The 19,815-nt window shown below is 45.8% G+C and overlaps 1 protein-coding gene across 1 annotated transcript in view; it reads right to left on the bottom strand.

Annotated features, from left to right (window-relative positions):
• LOC101115187 (periphilin-1-like) overlaps nt 1-19,815 on the bottom strand; it is a 108,517-nt gene that overhangs the window by 44,773 nt on the left and 43,929 nt on the right. The window contains exon 3 of the mRNA XM_060407639.1: nt 1,459-11,564. The gene's annotated coding sequence lies outside the window, so the exon portion shown is untranslated. The remainder of the gene's footprint in view (nt 1-1,458; nt 11,565-19,815) is intronic.

Below are 19,815 nucleotides of genomic sequence, written 5' to 3'. Positions count from 1 at the left end.
ACCATCCCCATGGAAGAGAAATGCAAAAAAGCAAAATGGCTGTCTGGGGAGGCCTTACAAATAGCTTTGAAAAGAAGAGAAGTGAAAAGCAAAGGAGAAAAGGAAAGATATCAGCATCTGAATGCAGAGTTCCAAAGAATAGCAAGACGAGATAAGAAAGCCTTCCTCAGCAATCAATGCAAAGAAATAGAGGAAAACAATAGAATGGGAAAGACTAGAGATTTCTTCAAGAAAATTAGAGATACCAAGGGAACATCTCATGCAAAGATGGGCTCGATAAAGGACAGAAATGGTATGGACCTAGCAGAAGCAGAAGATATTAAGAAGAGGTGGCAAGAATACACAGAAGAACTGTACAAAAAAGATCTTCATGACCAAGATAATCACAACGGTGTGATCACTCACCTAGAGGCAGACATCCTGGAATGTGAAGTCAAGTGGGCCTTAGAAAGCATCACTACGAACAAAGCTAGTGGAAGTGATAGAATTCCAGTGGAGCTATTTCAAATCCTGAAAGATGATGCTGTGAAAGTGCTGCACTCAATATGCCAGCACATTTGGAAAACTCAGCAGTGGCCACAGGACTGGAAAAGGTCAGTTTTCATTCCAATCCCAAAGAAAGGCAATGCCAAAGAATGCTCAAACTACTGCACAACTGCACTCATCTCACATGCTAGTAAAGTAATGCTCAAAATTCTCCAAGCCAGGCTTCAGCAATATGTGAACCGTGAACTTCCAGATGTTCAAGCTAGTTTTAGAAAAGGCAGAGGAACCAGAGACCAAATTGCCAACATCCGCTGGATCATGGAAAAGCAAGAGAGTTCCAGAAAAACATCTATTTCTGCTTTCTTGACTATATCAAAGCCTTTGACTGTGTGGATCACAATAAACTGTGGAAAATTCTGAAAGAGGTGAGAATACCAAACCACCTGACCTGCCTCTTGAGAAACCTATATGCAGGTTAGGAACCAACAGTTAGAACTGGACATAGAACAACAGACTTGTTCCAAATAGGAAAAGGAGTACGTCAAGGCTGTATATTGTCACCCTGTTTATTAAACTTCTATGCAGAGTACATCATGAGAAACGCTGGGCTGGAAGCAACACAAGCTGGAATCAAGATTGCCAGGAGAAATATCAATAACCTCAGATATGCAGATGACACCACTCTTATGGCAGAAAGTGAAGAGGAGCTAAAAGCCTCTTGATGAAAGTGAAAGAGGAGAGTGAAAAAGTTGGCTTAAAGCTCAACATTCAGAAAACGAAGACCATGGCATCTGGTCCCATCACTTCGTGGCAAATAGATGGGGAAACAGTGGAAACAGTGTCAGACTTTTTTGGGGGGGGCTCCAAAATCACTGCAGATGGTGACTGCAGCCATGAAATTAAAAGACGCTTACTCCTTGGAAGAAAAGTTATGACCAACCTAGACAGCATATTCAAAAGCAGAGACATTACTTTGCCGACTAAGGTCCGGCTAGTCAAGGCTATGGTTTTTCCTGTGGTCATGTATGGATGTGAGAGTTGGACTGTGAAGAAGGCTGAGCACCGAAGAATTGATGCTTTTGAACTGTGGTGTTGGAGAAGACACTTGAGAGTCCCTTGGACTGCAAGGAGATCCAACCAGTCCATTCTGAAGGAGATCAGCCCTGGGATTTCTTTGGAGGAAATGATGCTAAAGCTGAAACTCCAGTACGTTGGCCACCTCATGCGAAGAGGTGACTCACTGGAAAAGACTCTGATGCTGGGAGGGATTGGCGGCAGGAGGAGAAGGGGACGACAGAGGATGAGATGGCTGGATGGCATTACTGACTCGATGGACGTGAGTCTGAGTGAACTCCGGGAGATGGTGATGGACAGGGAGGCCTGACGTGCTGTGATTCATGGGGTTGCAAAGAGTTGGACACGACTGAGCAACTGAACTGTACTGAGGATCCAACCTTCTAGGTGTGTTTATATCATCTTTCAGGGTCCTTGCCAGGGGAGTAAATCCTATATCCCAGGAAAATTCTCCTATACTTATAAACTATCTTTAATCTAAATTCGTGTTCTACCTCTTCCCCCTTGGTTCAGCAAAAATCCTTGCTCATACCTTCTGTCCCAGTTCCTGCTGGTACATTTTGTGACAGAGGCAGCAGTCTTATCAGGGTATAGTCCCTTTTGTATCTTGTCAGCATAGCTCATTCCCAATTGGGGTTCCATGATGATTTAACCCTAGTTATTGTTCTGCTGTCAAGGCGGTGCAAGGTTATAGGTGGGAGGACAAACCCTGAGAGGGGGCAGGCACATGTTGTCTTGTAAGGGAGAGGCCTTTGTATTGTGTTCAAGCAAATGAGGCATGCTAGCTCTTAATAGGGAGGACTGGGCCACTGACAGGCTCAAAGGGTTTGGGAAATCTAGAAATTCAAGGTTTTCAAGCCCCAGAAGTCCCTCTGTCAGATGTCAGGGTCTTATTCTTTCCCAAGCGCCGCCCTGACTCGGCATAGCAGATCTGCCTTAGTTGGGACTCGAACCGCCTTTGGAGACTGAGTACTCTTGTGAGTAAGTCCTGGACCTAGTCCTTCTGCTGCACGAGTGATAGCCTCTTTATACCCTACCAATGAGTTTCTACAGCTTTCACACTTAACTTTAAATTGCCAACTAATTGCTATCATCTTTTTGTCATCCTTTTCCAGCATGTCAATCAAACTTAGAATAACCACAAAATTCTATTCTTTTATAGAGTACTAGTCTCCCCATATTTCTCAAATGTCTGACAAGCCAATAGCTAATATATTCCCTTCCACCAATGAAAGTTTTAACCTCACTGGTACCTTGTGTCAGGGAATAGCCATGCTCGATCCACCACCAGTATGAAGTCTTCCATGCCACCCTGGCAGTGATCCAGGTCCAAAATCCTGTAACACTTGCTTCTGCAGGCCACTTCTGGCACCAACTATCACAGAGCCTGGGTTCCTCAGGAAACAGACTCTGAGATAGGGACTAGTGCATGAGATGTTAATTAGGGTGTACCCTTAGGCTCAACAGCTGTGGAAAGGCAGTAGACAAAACAGCATTGGTCAGTGAAGTTATAATGCAGTCCCAATGAAGGCCTCAGCCTATTCCATGGTAGGTTCTGGAAATAGAATGACTGGTTGTCCCAAACTGGATTAAGAAGGCTGGACCTCCTTCAGAATGGGAGAAAATAATAGCAAATGAAGCAACTGACAAAGAATTAATCTTTAAAAATATACAAGCAACTCCTCCAGCTCAATTCCAGAAAAATAAACGACCCAATCAAAAAATGGGCCAAAGAACTAAACAGACATTTCTCCAAAGAAGATGTACAGATGGTTAACGAACACATGAAAAGATGCTCAACATCACTCATTATCAGAGAAATGCAAATTAAAACCACAATGAGGTACCATCTTACACTGGTCAGAATGGCTGCTATCAAAAAGTCTACAAACAATAAATGCTGGAGAGGGTATGGAGAAAAGGAACCCTCTTACACTGTTAGTGGGAATGCAAGCTAGTGCAGCCACTATGGAGAACAGTGTGGAGATTCCTTTAAAAACTGGAAATAGAACTGCCATACGACCCAGAAATCCCACTGCTGGGCATACACACTGAGGAAACCAGAATTGAAAGAGACACGTGTACCCCAATGTTCATTGCAGCACTGTTTACAATAGCCAGGACATGGAAACAACCTAGATGTCCATCAGCAGATGAATGGGTAAGAAAGCTGTGGTACATATACACAATGGAATATTACTCAGCTATTAAAAAGAATACATTTGAATCAGTTCTAATGAGGTGGATGAAACTGGAGCCTATTATACAGAGTGAAGGAAGTCAGAAAGAAAAACACCAATACAGTAAATTAACGCATATATATGGAAATTAGAAAGATGGCAACAATGACCCTATATGCAAGACAGCAACAGAGACACAGATGTAAAGAACAGACTTTTGGACTCTGTGGGAGAAGGTGAGGGTGGGATGATTTGAGAGAACAGCACTGAAAAAAAAAAAAGAGAGAACAGCACTGAAACATGTACATAATCATATGTGAAACAGATCACCAGTCCAGGTTCAATGCATGAGACAGGGTGCTCAGGGCTGATGCACTGGGATGACCCCAAGGGATAGGATGGGAACACATGTATACCCATGGCTGATTCATGTGAATGTATGGCAAAAGCCACCACAATATTGTAAAGTAATTAGCCTCCAATTAAAATAAATTACAAAATAAAAATAAAAAATAAAAAGGCTGGGCCTCTATACCCCTGCATTGACTACTCATCAGATATAGGCTTCCCCTGGAAGGAGGCATGATCTTGACTGAAGGAGTTTTCTTTAGCTGAGGTAATCCATCTCTAAGGAAAGGGGACACCTGAAGGCCATCTTCCAGGTGCACTCCCAGGAGCTGAGGGGAATAACATCTTCATTGCTGAAAGGAGATCTAGGCAGCACATTTTAGCATTCAGCATATGTACTGAATACACATTTATGGCACATATAGCCAAACCATGTCAGCAGAAACTTTCTGATCTGCCTTCTAATGGGTATGGAAAATAATAGTCACTAGCTTAGTAGCCACAGGTGTTCATCTGCTGTCCATCATCTGTTCTAGTGATGATACCATGTTTGACATAGCAGTTGGTATTACTACCTAGTAAAATTTCTGGTGCTTCCTTTTGTCACCTGCCATGATCTACCTGTTTTGTTTTGTTTTTTTTTTCCAGGGACAACACAGGAATCTGATGGCAACTGCACTGTGTAAGTCGCCAAGAGCACTAAATTCTGCAATTCTCCCTGGGATGCAATACATTTTAAATTTTTATTTACTTACTTATTATCTTGGTATGTGGAAGTGAAGAGTTTCTGAGGTTTCTATTTGACCTTTTCTACCAAGACGGTTCCTACCCTACTAGTCAAGGAACCAATATGAGGGTTCTGCCAACTGCTGAGTTTTTCTAATCTAATTATACAGCCTAGAACTAGGGAAGTGATCATTAGGTTGATCCATACCAGAAGACCCAGGATGAACTCTTCCTGGGCCAGGACTCCATTCATTATCTAACCCCTAAATGTTCCCTCTCAAATGAAAAGAGGAGACTGGGTTTCTTCACTGAACAGTTACTATTTTTCTTTGTGATGCATTAGATGACACCAATATCCCATTTCTTCTCAAGTTTTTGCCACTAATATTAGCATCCATTTTATCCACAATAATTATGATTTTGATATTTATCTAATATGATGATTTTGTATTTTTCTCATTTTTCCCAACATTTGTTTACTGGAATTCATGTGTAAGGCTTGTCCCTTCTCTCCAACATTTAGGTGATTTTTAAGTTCACATAGAGCTGACATTTTAGGATTCATTGTATTCATCACAATTTGTAACAATTTTGTCTTATGGTCTAATTGGTATGGGTTTGTCCCTACTATCAAGCAGTCCCAAAGCAGCAGTCCATTGGCAGCTGCTAAGTTGACTGAATACACTTCCATGCATTCAGTCAATTGGAAGACAATGAGCCCAGACAGATACAGAAAGTTTATTACTTACACAGGCAGCAAAAGTCAGAGCCTCATGGTGTCAGCACCCCATGTCCCTAGTCCCACAGGATGACATTGAATTAGAGGGGCCAGATAACAGATGACATGCAGTGGGTCACTTGGCTGCAGAGGAGCCAGCCCTAAACTATAGCCAAACAGCTTATACTGCTGCTATACTGAAGGGAGCTGTGTCCATGATGGTGGAAAGTTCTATGCCTCACCGGAACCAGTGAGGCCAATGAGAAACTGTTTCATGGCAGCCTCCCGCAAGATAGGGAGATGGATATGAAATGGTCTTGTAACAGCTTTTCACAATATTGCTTATGTTGCCATGTTCCCGAGAGAATTACAGAGCCGTCCTCTAAGACTTGATAGAGATCACCCGAGCCTCCACCATGTGGCCTGTGTGGAGACATTCAAGGTCACCAGGACACCGTAGCAGAACTATTCCCCTGCACCCACAGCTAGAATGAAAGTCCCATGATTCTAAACTCTGTACCTGGCTTGTTCACAGCTATATCCCCAGTACCCAGAATAGTGCCTGATACATAGGAGGTGCTCAGTAAACACTTAATTTATGAATGAAGGAATGAATAGGGACTTAAGATATCTGCTCTTCTGAGGTGAGGAGATGTCTGCCACCCTCTCTCTACCCTAAAGTGAGATCCATGTCCTCTCTTTCCTGGTTCTTCTTTAGCTCTAATCATTTGTCTGTGTCACTGCTGTTCCGTTCGCTTACACTACTTACATCAGATTCAACAAATGACATTTCTAAGATGTTTCTTTACTCCCCTTCCCTCTTCTGCATTGAAGGCTCTTGATGTTTGCCACGACCAGTCTCTGAGAAAGTTGGGCTGAGTTTTAGAATGTTGAGTCTGACTTTCTGCTAGAGCAATGTCGTTCTCAACCAAGGCTGCACCTTAGAATTAGCTTTCAAAGAGAAGGAAAAAGGCTTCCCTGGTGGTTCAGTGGTAAAGAATCCTCCTGCCAATGCAGGAGATGCAGGTTCAATCCCTGATCCGGGAAGATCCCACATGTCGCAAGGCAACTAAGCCCATGCACCCCAACCACTGAGCCTGCTCTCTAGAGCCCAGGAGCTGTAATTACTGAACCTGTGCTTCACAACAAGAGAAACCACTGCAATGAGAAGCCCATGAACCACAACTAAAGAATAACCCCCGCTCTCCCCAGCTAGACAAAAGACCTCGCAGCAATGAAGACCCAGCACAGCCAAAGATAAATAATTTTTTTAAGAAAAGAGAAAGAGAAAGACCCTTTTTCCCAGGCTTTGCCCTCAGACTCTAATGTAACTACTGTGTTGTGGGGCCAGGACACCGGTAATTGTTTTAATCCTCCAGGAGATGTTGATTTAAAACCAGGGCTGAGCACCACTGCCTTAACTAGAGGACAGTAACCCACACCAAGTGCTTTTGGGTGCACCTGCTTTAGAGACCTTAAATATTTTTAACAGGAAGCAAAGTGTTTCATTCTACAAAAGAGAAAGAACAGTTAAATGCAAATGGCTCCAGAAAGGAATTAGACAGGACCGAAGGACAACAGGAGATCTTGGGCAACTCACTGAACTTCTCTAACTGAAGTTAGAAAGCACCAATCATCATGCCTAGCATGTAACATGTCCTCAGTGTGTGTTCGGTTACTCTGAACTTCATCTTAAATTGAGAGCAATAAAGCCTTCCTGCCTACTATCTTAGACTGAAAATAAATAATGGCTGTAAAGGCACTTTACAATCATTTAGGTGCTATATAAATGTACAGTATAACCATTATTTCTCTTTTTATGGAAATGTGAGCGATATATATCACTCTGTCTAAACTTTCCTAAGAAGTTTCCTGCTTGTAATCTCACAGAGCCTCACAACAGCCCTGGGACTAACTTGGGCAGTAAATTAACTGATAAAAAGACAGACAAGAGAGGTTGTTGCTCAGCAGAACTCAGACTGCATCCAAGAATGGTTAACTCCAAGGCAGAAATTCTCTTCACCAGATGACTGTTATGGAAGGCCTCTTCACAGACCCCCTAAATAAGCAGGTGGGTCATCGGATCAGCACTCTGGGCTGTTAAACGTGTTGGGATAGACTCTGTTACTTGTCCCTTTCTAAGCATGGAGGAAATCCAATCACTATTCCCCAGGTCTATGTTCCGTCCTTAGGTACACAGTTAGTTTGGCTTTTGTTTTGGTTTTTTCCTCTTATAAAACATTTCAGTGACCGTGCTGCTGATACATTGAGAAAACAAAAGAAACCTTCCCCACTTTGCCACCATCACCTTTCTTCCTTACCATGTGCCACTTTCCTAATTTCAGCGTTGAAAAAGGCTGTGAAAATGGCAGCACTAAAGACCAATAGCCACAAGATGGCAGAGTTTACCATTTCATTTTTTCTTGTTTACATCATTTATTCATTCATTCATTCAAGAATTATTCTCTGAATGTCCACTGTATGTCCAATGCTTTTCTAGAAATCGAAAGGATTAGAAAAGAAGCACACTATGTGGTATGGTTTCCTGCCTTTGATGAGCTTGGGGAAGGGCAGTCTGAGGAGAAGAAAAAACACCTGAGAATATTTAAATAAAAATACACGTTAATGTGTGATTATAGACCAAATGAGCGATACAGACTGCTGTATGAAATGACAATGAGCCGGAATGGGCAGGCAAGTCTGCATGAAGGGGGTGAAAATTGAGCTGAGGCTTGAAGGATTAATAAAATTCAATGGTATTAATATATAGGTTGGAAAGTAAGAATAAATCCTAGGCAAAGGGACCAGTGTGTGGGTAATGCTACTGAGGCAGAAATGAGCAAAAACATGTGTCCAGGTCAATGATGAGACTAACCTGGTTACACCAAATAGATATTGGGTAAACAAGATTGAAATAAATTAGATCTCCATCGATTTTGCTAGAATGATGCCCACCATAAAAGCTAAAGTTGTCTGTTTAGTCTGCCAATAACTGTAGCCTTTGGGCAGGCAATTTAGTCTAGCTTCAGCTCTGTCATTTGTGAAATGTGCAGGTTGGATAAGATGACCTCTAACAGCCCTTCCAAATCTTATAAAAGAAAGAGAAAGACAGGGAGGCAGGCAGGGAGGGAAGCAGGGAAGAAAGAAGGGAGGGATGAAGGAAAGAAGGATGAGAAGGGGAAAAGAGGGTGGGGAGGAAAAAGCAAGCCAATTGTAAGTTCTCTAACAATTTCTGCATGGCCTTTGATATGTTTCTATTGCAAACACGAACAGTGACGGTCTGCATGGTGGTGAGAGTTTGGGCTCTACTTCAAGTCCTAGATCTGTCACTGTTTAACAGTAGGCCAGCTAACCAACTCCATATGCTTCACTCATTCAACAAATATGTATTAATATGTAACACCTTGTGCTTGTCATTGGCAGTAGGGGGATAAACAAGACAGACAAGATCCAGTCTATGGGGACTTCCCTGGCAGTCCAGTGATTAAGTCTCCACGCTTCCACTGTGGAGGGCACAGGTTCAGTCCCTAGTCAGGGAACTAAGATCCTGGCATGCCATGTTGTACAGCTCCTCCTCCAGAAAAGATCGCTTCTAGGAAGCTTACAGTTTTGTAGGGGATACAGTTCAAAAATAATCCCACAAGAAACTAGACACAATTGTAATGGGTAAAAACTAGAGTAATCCAGTCTGATAGGTCAAGCCATTCCCCAAGGAAGGATGAGCCAGACAAAGAGGAGAAATGTATTTCAGGGCAATAGAGAGGGCTCTGAGACTAGAGGAAGCTGGTATAGAAAGCAACTGAAAGGCCACTGTAGCTGGTACACAGAGGACTAGGAGCCTCTAATTCTCCACATAATGGCAGCTGGGAGACCACAACATGTAAGACAGCAAAGTCTAGGTTATACAGTGTCTTGAGGGCCCTATGAAGCCTGTAGTGTATGCGTGCTAAGTTGCTTCAGTCGTGACCAACTCTTTGCAACCCTATGGATTGTAGCCCGCCAGGCTCCTCTGTCTATGGGATTCTCCAGGCAAGAAAACTGGAGTGGGCTGCTGTGCCTTCGTCCAGGGGATCTTCCCACCCAGGGATCCAATCCACATCTCCTGTGGCTTCTGCATTGCAAACGGGTTTGTTACAGAGTCCAAGCTCACATTGCTCATGGCAAGATAAGTCAATGAATCCAAGACAAGGTGTTAAGACCAAGAAGGGACTTTATTCGGGAGCTGGCTGACCAAGAAGATGGCAGGCTAGCACCTCAAAATAACCATCTTCTCAGGGCCTGGATGTGAGATTCTTTTATGGATCAGAGATAGGGGCGTGGTGAGGAAACAAAGTAAAGAGACAGTTTAATTCCTGCAAATATCTCCTAGAATGGCAAGCCACGGGTGGGGTGGATATGTTCCACTTCCTTATAGTCATTTCAGGGGTGGTGTGAAATGGAATATCTCCTGTCATGTCAACAAAGATGTCACATCTACTTGTGATTTGGGCCTCCCCAAATGTGAATTTCTGGGCTGGGCAGGAAAGCTATGGCAAACTTAGACAGTGTGTTGAAAACCAGAGACATTACCCTGCAGACAAAAATCCATATAGTCAACGCTATGGTCTTCCCAGTGGTCAAATATAATTGTGAGAGCTGGACTGTAAAGAAGGTGGAGCGCCAAAGAATTGATGCTTTCAAACTGTGGTGCTGGAGAAGACTCCTGAGAGTCCCTTGGACTGCAAGGAGATCAAACCAGTCAATCTTAAGGGACATCAACCCTGAATATTTGTTGGAAGGACTGATGCTGAAGCTGAAACTCCAGTATTTTAGTCATCTGATGCAAAGAACTGACTCTATGGAAAAGTCTGATGCTAGGAAAAATTCATGGCAGGAGAAGAAGGCGTCATAGGATGAGATGTCTGGATGGCATTACCCATGCAATGAACATGAACTTGGGCAAACTCCGGGAGATGGTGAGGGACAGGGAGGCCTAGCGTGCTGCAGTCCATGGGGTCACAAAGAGTTGGACATGACTGGGCAACTGAACAACAACAAAACAGCAGATGAGGGGTACCAGGCGCTGCGCCACTTGCCACACAATTTCAAAGTGTCACAGGTAGGTGGGGTCAGGTTATCTCCCTGTTGTTGTTCACTCACTCAGTCATGTCTGACTCTTTGCGACCCCATGGACTGCAGCACACCAGGCTTCCCTGTCCATCACCAACTCCCGGAGCTTGCTCAAACTCATGTCCATTGAGACGATGATGCAATCCAACCATCTCATCCTCTGTCACCCCCTTCTCCTGCCTTTAATCTTTCCCAGCATCGGGGTCTTTTTTGATGACTCACTATTCACATCAGGTGGCCAAAGTATTGGAGCTTCAGCTTCAACATCAGTCTTTCCAATAAATAGTCAGGACTGATTTCCTTTAGGATTGACTGGTTTGATCTCCTTGCAGTCCAAGGGACTCTCAAGAGTCTTCTCCAACACCACAGTTCAAAAGCATCAATTCTTCAGTGCTCAGCTTTCTTTATGGTCCAACTCGCACATCCATATATGACTATAGGAAAAGCCAAAGATTTGACTAGATGGACATTTGTCAGCAATGTAATGTCTCTGCCTTTTAATATGTTGTCTAGGTTGGTCATAGCTTTTCTTCTAAGGAGCAAGCGTCTTTTCATTTTGTGGCTGCAGTCATCATCTGCAGTGATTTTGGAGCCCCCCAAAATAAAGTCTGCCACTGTTTCCACTGTTTCCCCATCTATTTCCCATGAAGTGATGGGCCCAGATGCCATGATCTTCATTTTTTGAATGTTGAGTTTTATGCCAGCTTTTTCACTCTCCTCTTTCACTTTCAAGAGGCTCTTTAGTTCTTCACTTTCTGCCATAAGGGTGGTGTCATCTACATATCTGAGGTTATTAATATTTCTCCTGGCAATCTTGATTCCAGCTTGTGCTTCATCCAGCCCAGCATTTCTCATGATGTACTCTGCATAGAAGTTAAATAAGCAGGGTGACAATATACAGCCTTTGAAGGAGTCTTTTGGGCCTATAAAAGAAAACAACAGTTTCAAAGGCCCTTGCTGAATCATCTAATTTCGGAGAAAACAAAACATAACTTTAGGTCCCGCCCTGATGCTCCAGGCCAGTTGCATCTATTTGGGACTTATCACCCCCTGTCCAGAAACCTTCCAATACACCTGCCCAAAAGACTTATCACCCCCTGCCCAACTACAAATGCCATCTCAACTAAAGAATATCCAAAACACCCCGCCTGATTAACATTCCCCTATCGCTTCCACACACCTCCCTATAAATATGGAGCCTCCCTGATCCCTCTCCGTGCTCAGCCTGGTCGTTAGGCCGACTGTCGCCCCTCCTTGCCTGAATAAAGGTAACCTACTTCTTTGAGGTCGTCTTTCCTATTTCTGCCTCAGCCTCAACTATACCTTACATTCTTGGTGCCGAAACACGGGAAGGGGCGAGACATTCATCTCACTCTCTCTCTCCCTCCTTCTCATTGTTTTCCCTTTTCCCGGAGTCTGGGAGCGGGAACATCCTCCGAGCTCACTTTTCTGCCAGGGCTCAAGTTCCCCTCGGGGGCGCCCAGTGCCTTCGTGAGCGGTGCAAGCCTTGGGCTAAGGCTTTATTGATGCTTTGCGTACTCCCAGGCCTCAGCTCTACCCCCTCTCCCTCCCTCTCTCTCTGACGACCTCCGGAATAGGGAACTCTTGCCATTCGACTGCTCTACATGCAACACTCCACTCAAGCCAGACCCTAGATTAAGGTAAGATCCAGACGTTGTTCTAGAGGCGCCCTAGAACTCAGTCCTCTCCAGGTCCCGGGGACCCTGGCCCAGGGCCACTCTGTAGGCGATGGTGGGGGACGCTCCACCTCTACACAGAGCTCTCTTCTCATAACTCCTACTGCGACTCGAGCTCTCAATAGGAGCCTCTGCTTGCCTTTCAATTATGGGGTCTGGCCAATCTGTCCCCAAAGACTCCCCTCTGACCTGTGTTCTCACAAATCTCAAACCACTCTCACTCACTGAACTCAAAGCTAACCGACTAAAACAACTCTGTACACAGATTTGGCCTCAATACCAATTACACAATCAAGACCGCTGGCCTGAAGCCGGCACATTTGACTTTAACATTCTTCAAAATCTCACCGACTTCCTTAAATGGAATGGCAAGTGGTCAGAGGTCCCCTAAGCTGAAGCCTTTTCGACCCTTCAGAGCAGGCCCTCCCTATGCAAGGCCTGCTCCACCCACGAGGTCCTTCTATACACCTTGCCTCCCAAGCAAAAGGGCTCTTCTTCCTCCACTAACTGCAGACCTTGACCTTCCGCACCCCCGCAGTTCGACCCTTCGGACAAGCCCCCTCCCTACCCGCCACCCCACCAACCCTCTCCTCCCCCTTCATCCAACTCACCTACTGGCTCTACCTCTCCTGACTCCCCCTCCACCCCGCTACCCCATCTCCCCGACTCCCCCTCCCCGCTTCCTTCCCCCCCTGCCACACGGGGTCACGTACCCCCTGAGAGAGGTGGCAGGACCAGAGGGCCCCACCCAAGTCCATGTGCCATTTTCCTTGTCAGATATGAGCCAGATAGAAGAAAAGTTAGGATCATTTTCTGAAAATCCTACCAGATACAGAAAAGAATTCCTGAGACTCTCCCAGGCCTATAACCTCACATGGAGTGATGTATATTATATCCTAAATGCCACTCTCACCCCTGATAAAAAAAAGACCGTATCTGGCAAGCAGCAAAAGCCCATGCTGATCATTTACATAACCAAGACTGGGATAGCCCAGTTGCTGATGAGGCGGTGCCTCAGTTAGATCCCCACTGGACTTACCAGCCTGGTGACCCAGGTATCAGGAGACCCAATCATATGATTACCTGCATTCTAGAAGGAATGCAGAAAAATACTCATATCCATGTCAATTATGATAAAGTCAGAGAAATCACCCAAAGGGAAGATGAAAATCCAGCCTTATTCTTGGCATGCCTCACAGAGGCAGTCCAGAAGTATACCAACCTAGATATCACCACCCCTGCTGGGTTACTCTATCTTCATGTTCAATTTATCAGCCAGTCCGCCCCTGACATCAGACGCAAGCTTTGACAACTAGAAAAGGGCCCTGAGACCCCCCCAAAGAGACCTTCTACAAGTAGCCTTCAAGGTGTTCAATAATAGAGAGGAGGAGGCTAAGAGAGAAAAAGAACATGAGAGAAAAGCTAAATATGCCTTTTTGGCGGCAGCAATTAAGGAAAGAGATCAAGCTGGCCCAATTCATCCCAGAACAGCCCCCCGCCCTGACACAACTTCCGATGCAACCAGTCAGGACACTGGGCAAAGGCATGCCCAAACCCACGGCCCCCAACAAAAGCATGCCCAACCTGTGGCCAGTGGGGACACTGGAAGATGGACTGTCCCCAGGGACGCCATGGCACCCCTGGGGAGGTCCCCACCTCCCAGACCTGGAGAGTGGAATGTCCACAGGGACGCCCTGGCGCCTCTGGGGAAATCCCCACTTCTCCCCAGAACCCCAGCCCAACCCTGGGAGAGTTGTTCCAATGACAGGGCCCAGGTTCCAGCCCCCCAGCCCGTGCCCCGAACTTGAGCTCAGAACTTAGGGTAGATGGGTTAGTGGCCAGAAAAAAGACCTCTTTTATAGTAGACACTGGAGCCACTTTCTCACTCTTAACTTCCTACTCTGGCCCAACTCAAGACTCAGAACTCACAATCAAGGGGGTTTCTGGAGTTCCCCTAAGGTCAAAAATCAGCCCTCCATTACTCTGTCAATTTGGAAAATCGACCCTTATACACTCATTCCTCATAATGCCTCAGTGCCCAATGACATTCCTACGGAGAGATTTCTTATCCAAATTAGGGGTCTTTATTACCATACCCCCCTCAATATAGTCTCTATATTCTGCACGCAGATGGCACCTGGACCATCCCTATCCCTCACCCCTGACCTTCCCTTGGATCTACCTGCCTTAGACCCCCCAAGTCTGGGACACTGATCACCCATTCATAGCCGAACATCATCCCCCAGTCCACATTACCCTAAAAGACCCTTCGACTATAATCACCCAACAACAGTACCCTCTCACCCTGGAGGCCCATAAGGGACTTAATCCTATAATAGACCATCTTCTCCAAGCCTCTATCCTAATTCCTACCCATTCACCACACAATACCCCTATTCTGGCAGTAAGGAAGGGATCAAACTCTTGGAAACTGGTCCAGGATCTGCGAAGAGTCAATGAGGCCATCACATCGACATTCCCAGTAGTCCCTAACCCTTACACCCTACTGTCTACCATACCCCCAACTGCAACCCACTTCACAGTATTAGATCTCAAAGATGCCTTTTTCACCATCCCCCTCCACCCTCTCTCCAAGCCCCTTTTCGCCTTCACCTGGCAAGACCCCGAGACTCATGTTTCCCAACAACTAACATGGACAGTTCTCCCCCAGGGGTTCAGAAACAGTCCCCACTCTTTTGGACAGGCTTTACAAAAGGACCTACTGACACTCAACCTAGCCCCAAGTCATCTCCTCCAATACATAGATGATCTCCTTCTTTGTAGCCCAACCCGAAAACTCTGCCTCCAACATACTGCCAAACTCCTTGGGGCCCTGGGATCCTGGGGTTATGAAGTGTCCCAATCTAAGGCCCAAATAGTCCAGACAAACATCATCTACCTGGGGCTCTCCATATCTCATCAACAAAAAACTATTCCCCCAGATAGAATCTAGGCCTTAATTAACTGTCCACTTCCAAAAACGAAAAGGGAATTCCTGTCAATCCTCGGCCTCCTAAACTTTTTCCGTATCTGGATCCCTAACTTCTCCCTCATTGCAAAGCCACCCTATGAGGCAACTAAAGGATGTCTGGATGAGCCCCTCTTTAAACCCTCCTCGCTGGCCAATCCTCTTCATCAGCTCACCCAGAGCCTCCTCCGAGTACCAACTCTCCACCTGCCAGATCACACCAGACCATTCTTTCTCTTTACACATTCCAACCAAAGACAGGCCCTGGGACTTCTGTGTCAGCAGGCCGGAGACACCTGGGCTCCCATAGCCTATCTATTAAAACAGCTTGACATGGTGAGCAAGGGGTGCCTCCCTGCATATAGGCCATGGTGGCTATCACAGCCCTCGTACCTGAAGCAAATAAACTCTCTAGGCATGCCCCTTTAACAGTCTGTTCTCCATACACCTTCCGAGACTTACTATCACATCGGGCTTTCCTCTCCCTTCCCCCTTTCAGGGTACAGGCCCTACATGCCTTTCTCCTCAACCCTCAACTCTCATTCTCCCCCTGCTCTCCCCTTAACCCTGCCAGCTTATTACCCATGTCCTCTACAACAGACCCCTCCTGCATAGTTGCAGCCTAATAGTAGACCTTACCCAAAACCCCTTCCAACATTTAACAGATCAGCCCGTCCTAGACCCAGACACCCCACACTGGTTTACTGATGGAAGTTCTCAAAAATCGCCACCCTTTGCAGAAGGATACACCCTCATCCAGAGGGACCTTTGTCACAATCACGGAACCCAGAAAACTTAAGCTTCACCTCTGCCACCTCACACCACCTCCGGACAGGCAGAACTGATAGCTCTCACCAGAGCTTTCAGTTCAGTTCAGTTCAGTCGATCAGTCATGTCCGACTCTTTGCAACACCATGAATCGCAGCGTGCCAGGCCTCCCTGTCCATCACCAACTCCCGGAGTTCACTCAGACTCACGTCCATCGAGTCAGTGATGCCATCCAGCCATCTCATCCTCGGTCGACCCCTTCTCCTCCTGCCCCCAATCCCTCCCAGCATCAGAGTCATTTCCAATGAGTCAACTCTTCGCATGAGGTGGTCAAAGTATTGGAGTTTCAGCTTTAGCATCATTCCTTCCAAAGAAATCCCAGGGCTGATCGCCTTCAGAATGGATTGGTTGGATCTCCTTGCAGTCCAAGGGACTCTCAAGAGTCTCCTCCAACACCACAGTTCAAAAGCATCAATTCTTTGGCACTCAGCTTTCTTCACAGTCCAACTCTCACATCCATACATGACCACAGGAAAAACCATAGCCTTGACTAGACGGACCTTAGTCAGCAAAGTAATGTCTCCGCTTTTGAATATGCTATCTAGGTTGGTCACAACTTTCCTTCCAAGGAGTAAGCGTTTTTCAATTTCATGACTGCAGTCACCATGTGCAGTGATTTTGGAGCCCCCCAAAATAAATTACAGTTTCCACTGTTTCCCCATCTATTTCCCATGAAGTGATGGGACCGGATGCCATGATCTTTATTTTCTGAATGTTGAGCTTTAGGCCAACTTTTTCCACTCTCTTCTTTCACTTTCATCAAGAGGCTTTTTAGCTCCTCTTCACATTCTGCATAAGGGTGCTGTCACCTGCATATCTGAGGTTATTGATATTTCTCCTGGCAATCTTGATTCCAGCTTGTGCTTCTTCCAGCCCAGCGTTTCTCATGATGTACTCTGCATAGAAGTTAAATAAGCAGGGTGACAATATACAGCCTTGACGTACTCCTTTTCCTATTTGGAACCAGTCTGTTGTTCCAGGTCCAGTTCTAACTGTTGCTTCCTAACCTGCATACAGATGTCTCAAGAGGCAGGTCAGGTGGTCTGGTATTCCCATCTCTTTCAGAATTTTCCACAGTTTATTGTGATCCACACAGTCAAAGGCCTTGGCATAGTCAATAAAGCAGAAATAGATGTTTTCTGGAACTCTCTTGCTTTTTCCATGATCCAGTGGATGTTGGCAATTTGGTCTCTGGTTCCTCTGCCTTTTCTAAAACCAGCTTGAACATCTGGAAGTTCACGGTTCACGTATTGCTGAAGCCTGGCTTGGAGAATTTTGAGCATTACTTTACTAGCATGTGAGATGAGTGCAATTGTGAGGTAGTTTGAGCATTCTTTGGCATTGCCTTTCTTTGGGATTGGAATGAAAACTGACCTTTTCCAGTCCTGTGGCCACTGCTGAGTTTTCCAAATTTGCTGGCATATTGAGTGCAGCACTTTCACAGCGTCATCTTTCAGGATTTGAAAGAGCTCAACTGGAATTCCATCACCTCCATTAGCTTTGTTCGTAGTGATGCTTCCTAAGGCCCACTTGACTTCATATTCCAGGATGTCTGCCTCTAGGTGAGTGATCACACCATCTGTGATTATCTGGGTCATGAAGATCTTTGTTGTACAGTTCTTCTGTGTGTTCTTGCCACCTCTTCTTAATATCTTCTGCTTCTGTTAGGTCGATACCATTTCTGTCCTTTATCGTGCCCATCTTTGCATGAAATGTTCCCTTGGTATCTCTAATTTTCTTGAAGAGATCTCTAGTCTTTCCCCTTCTGTTGTTTTCCTCTATTTCTTTGCATTGATTGCTGAGGAAGGCTTTCTTATCTCGTCTTGCTATTTTTTGGAACTCTGCATTCAGATGCTGATATCTTTCCTTTTCTCCTTTGCTTTTCACTTCTCTTCTTTTCACAGCTGTTTGTAAGGCCTCCCCAGACAGCCATTTTGCTTTTTTGCATTTCTCTTCCATGGGGATGGTCTCGATCCCTGTCTCCTGTACAGTGTCCCAAACCTCTGTCCATAGTTCATCAGGCACTCTATCAGATCTAGTCCCTTAAATCTATTTCTCACTTCCACTGTATACTCCTAAGGGATTTGATTTAGGTCATACCTGAATGGTCTAGTGGTTTTCCCTGCTGCTGCTGCTGCTGCTGCTGCTGCTGCTAAGTCGCTTCAGTCATGTCCGACTCTGTGTGACCCCATAGATGGCAGCCCATCAGGCTCCCCCATCCCTGGGATTCTCCAGGTAAGAACACTGGAGTGGGTTGCCATTTCCTTCTCCAATGCCATGAAAGTGAAAAGTGAAAGTGAAGTCACTCAGTCGTGTCCGAGTCTTCGTGACCCCATGGGCTACAGCCTACCAGGCTCTTCCGTCCATGGGATTTTCCTGGCAAGAGTACTGGAGTGGGGTTCCATTGCCTTCTCCGGCACTTTTCCCTACTTTCTTCAATTTAAGTCTGAATTTGGAAATAAGGAGTTCATGATCTGAGCCACAGTCAGCTCCTGGTCTTGTTTTTGCTGACTGTATAGAGCTTCTCCATCTTTGGCTGCAAAGAATATAATCAATCTGATTTCAGTGTTGACCATCTGGTGATGTCCATATGTAGAGTCTTCTCTTGTGTTGTTGGAAGAGGGTGTTTCCTATGACCAGTGCATTTTCTTGGCAAAACTCTATTAGTCTTTGCCCTGCTTCATTCCTCATTCCAAGGCCAAATTTGCCTGTTACTCCAGGTGTTTCTTGACTTCCTACTTTTGCATTCCAGTCCCCTATAATGAAAAGGACATCTTTTTGGGGTGTGAGTTCTAAAAGGTCTTGTAGGTCTTTAGAACTGTTGAACTTCAGCTTCTTCAGCGTTACTGGTTAGGGCATAGACTTGGATTACTGTGAGCGCAGGCAGCTGTGACCAGTGCACTAAGGGCAGCTGAGAGGAGTTACCCCACGTCCGAGGTCAGGGGCAGTGGCCGAGACTGCCAGGCTGCAACGGCGCAGGAATGGCCGAGAGGAGCTACCCAAGTCCGAGGTCAGGGGTGGTGGCCGGGAGGACCTACCCTGCATCCAAGGCCGGGACAGCGGCCGAGAGGAGCTACCCCGTGTCCAAGGTTGGTGTGGTGGCCAGGAGGAGCGACCCCACATCCAAGGATCGGTGGCTGCACAGGTGCAGGAGGGCTTAGAGGAGCTATCCCACGTTGAAGGTCAGGAAGGGCGGCAGTGAGGAGATACCCCTCGTCCAAGCTAAGGAGCAGCAGCTGCGCTTTGCTGGTGCAGCCGTGAAGAGATACCCCATGCCCAAGGTAAGAGAAACCCAAGTAAGATGGTAGGTGTTGCAAGAGGGCATCAGAGGGCAGACACACTGAAACCATGCTCACAGAAAACTAGTCAATCTAATCACACTAGGACCACAGCCTTGTCTAACTCAATGAAACTAAGCCACGCCCGCGGGGCAACCCAAGACAGGCAGGTCATGGTGGAGAGGTCTGACAGAATGTGGTCCACTGGAGAAGGGAATGGCAAACCACTTCAGTATTCTTGCCTTGAGAACCCCATGAACAGTATCAAAAGGCAAAATGATAGGATACTGAAAGAGGAACTCCCCAGGTCAGTAGGTGCCCAATATGCTACTGGAGATCACTGGAGAAATAACTCCAGAAAGAATGAAGGGATGGAGCCAAAGCAAAAACAATACCCAGCTGT

The sequence above is a fragment of the Ovis aries genome, chromosome X (assembly GCF_016772045.2).
Source record: "Ovis aries strain OAR_USU_Benz2616 breed Rambouillet chromosome X, ARS-UI_Ramb_v3.0, whole genome shotgun sequence".
Lineage (NCBI taxonomy): Eukaryota > Metazoa > Chordata > Mammalia > Artiodactyla > Bovidae > Ovis > Ovis aries.
The sequence above is the reverse complement of the archived record's forward strand: the minus strand, read 5'-3'. Positions and strand labels throughout refer to the sequence as shown.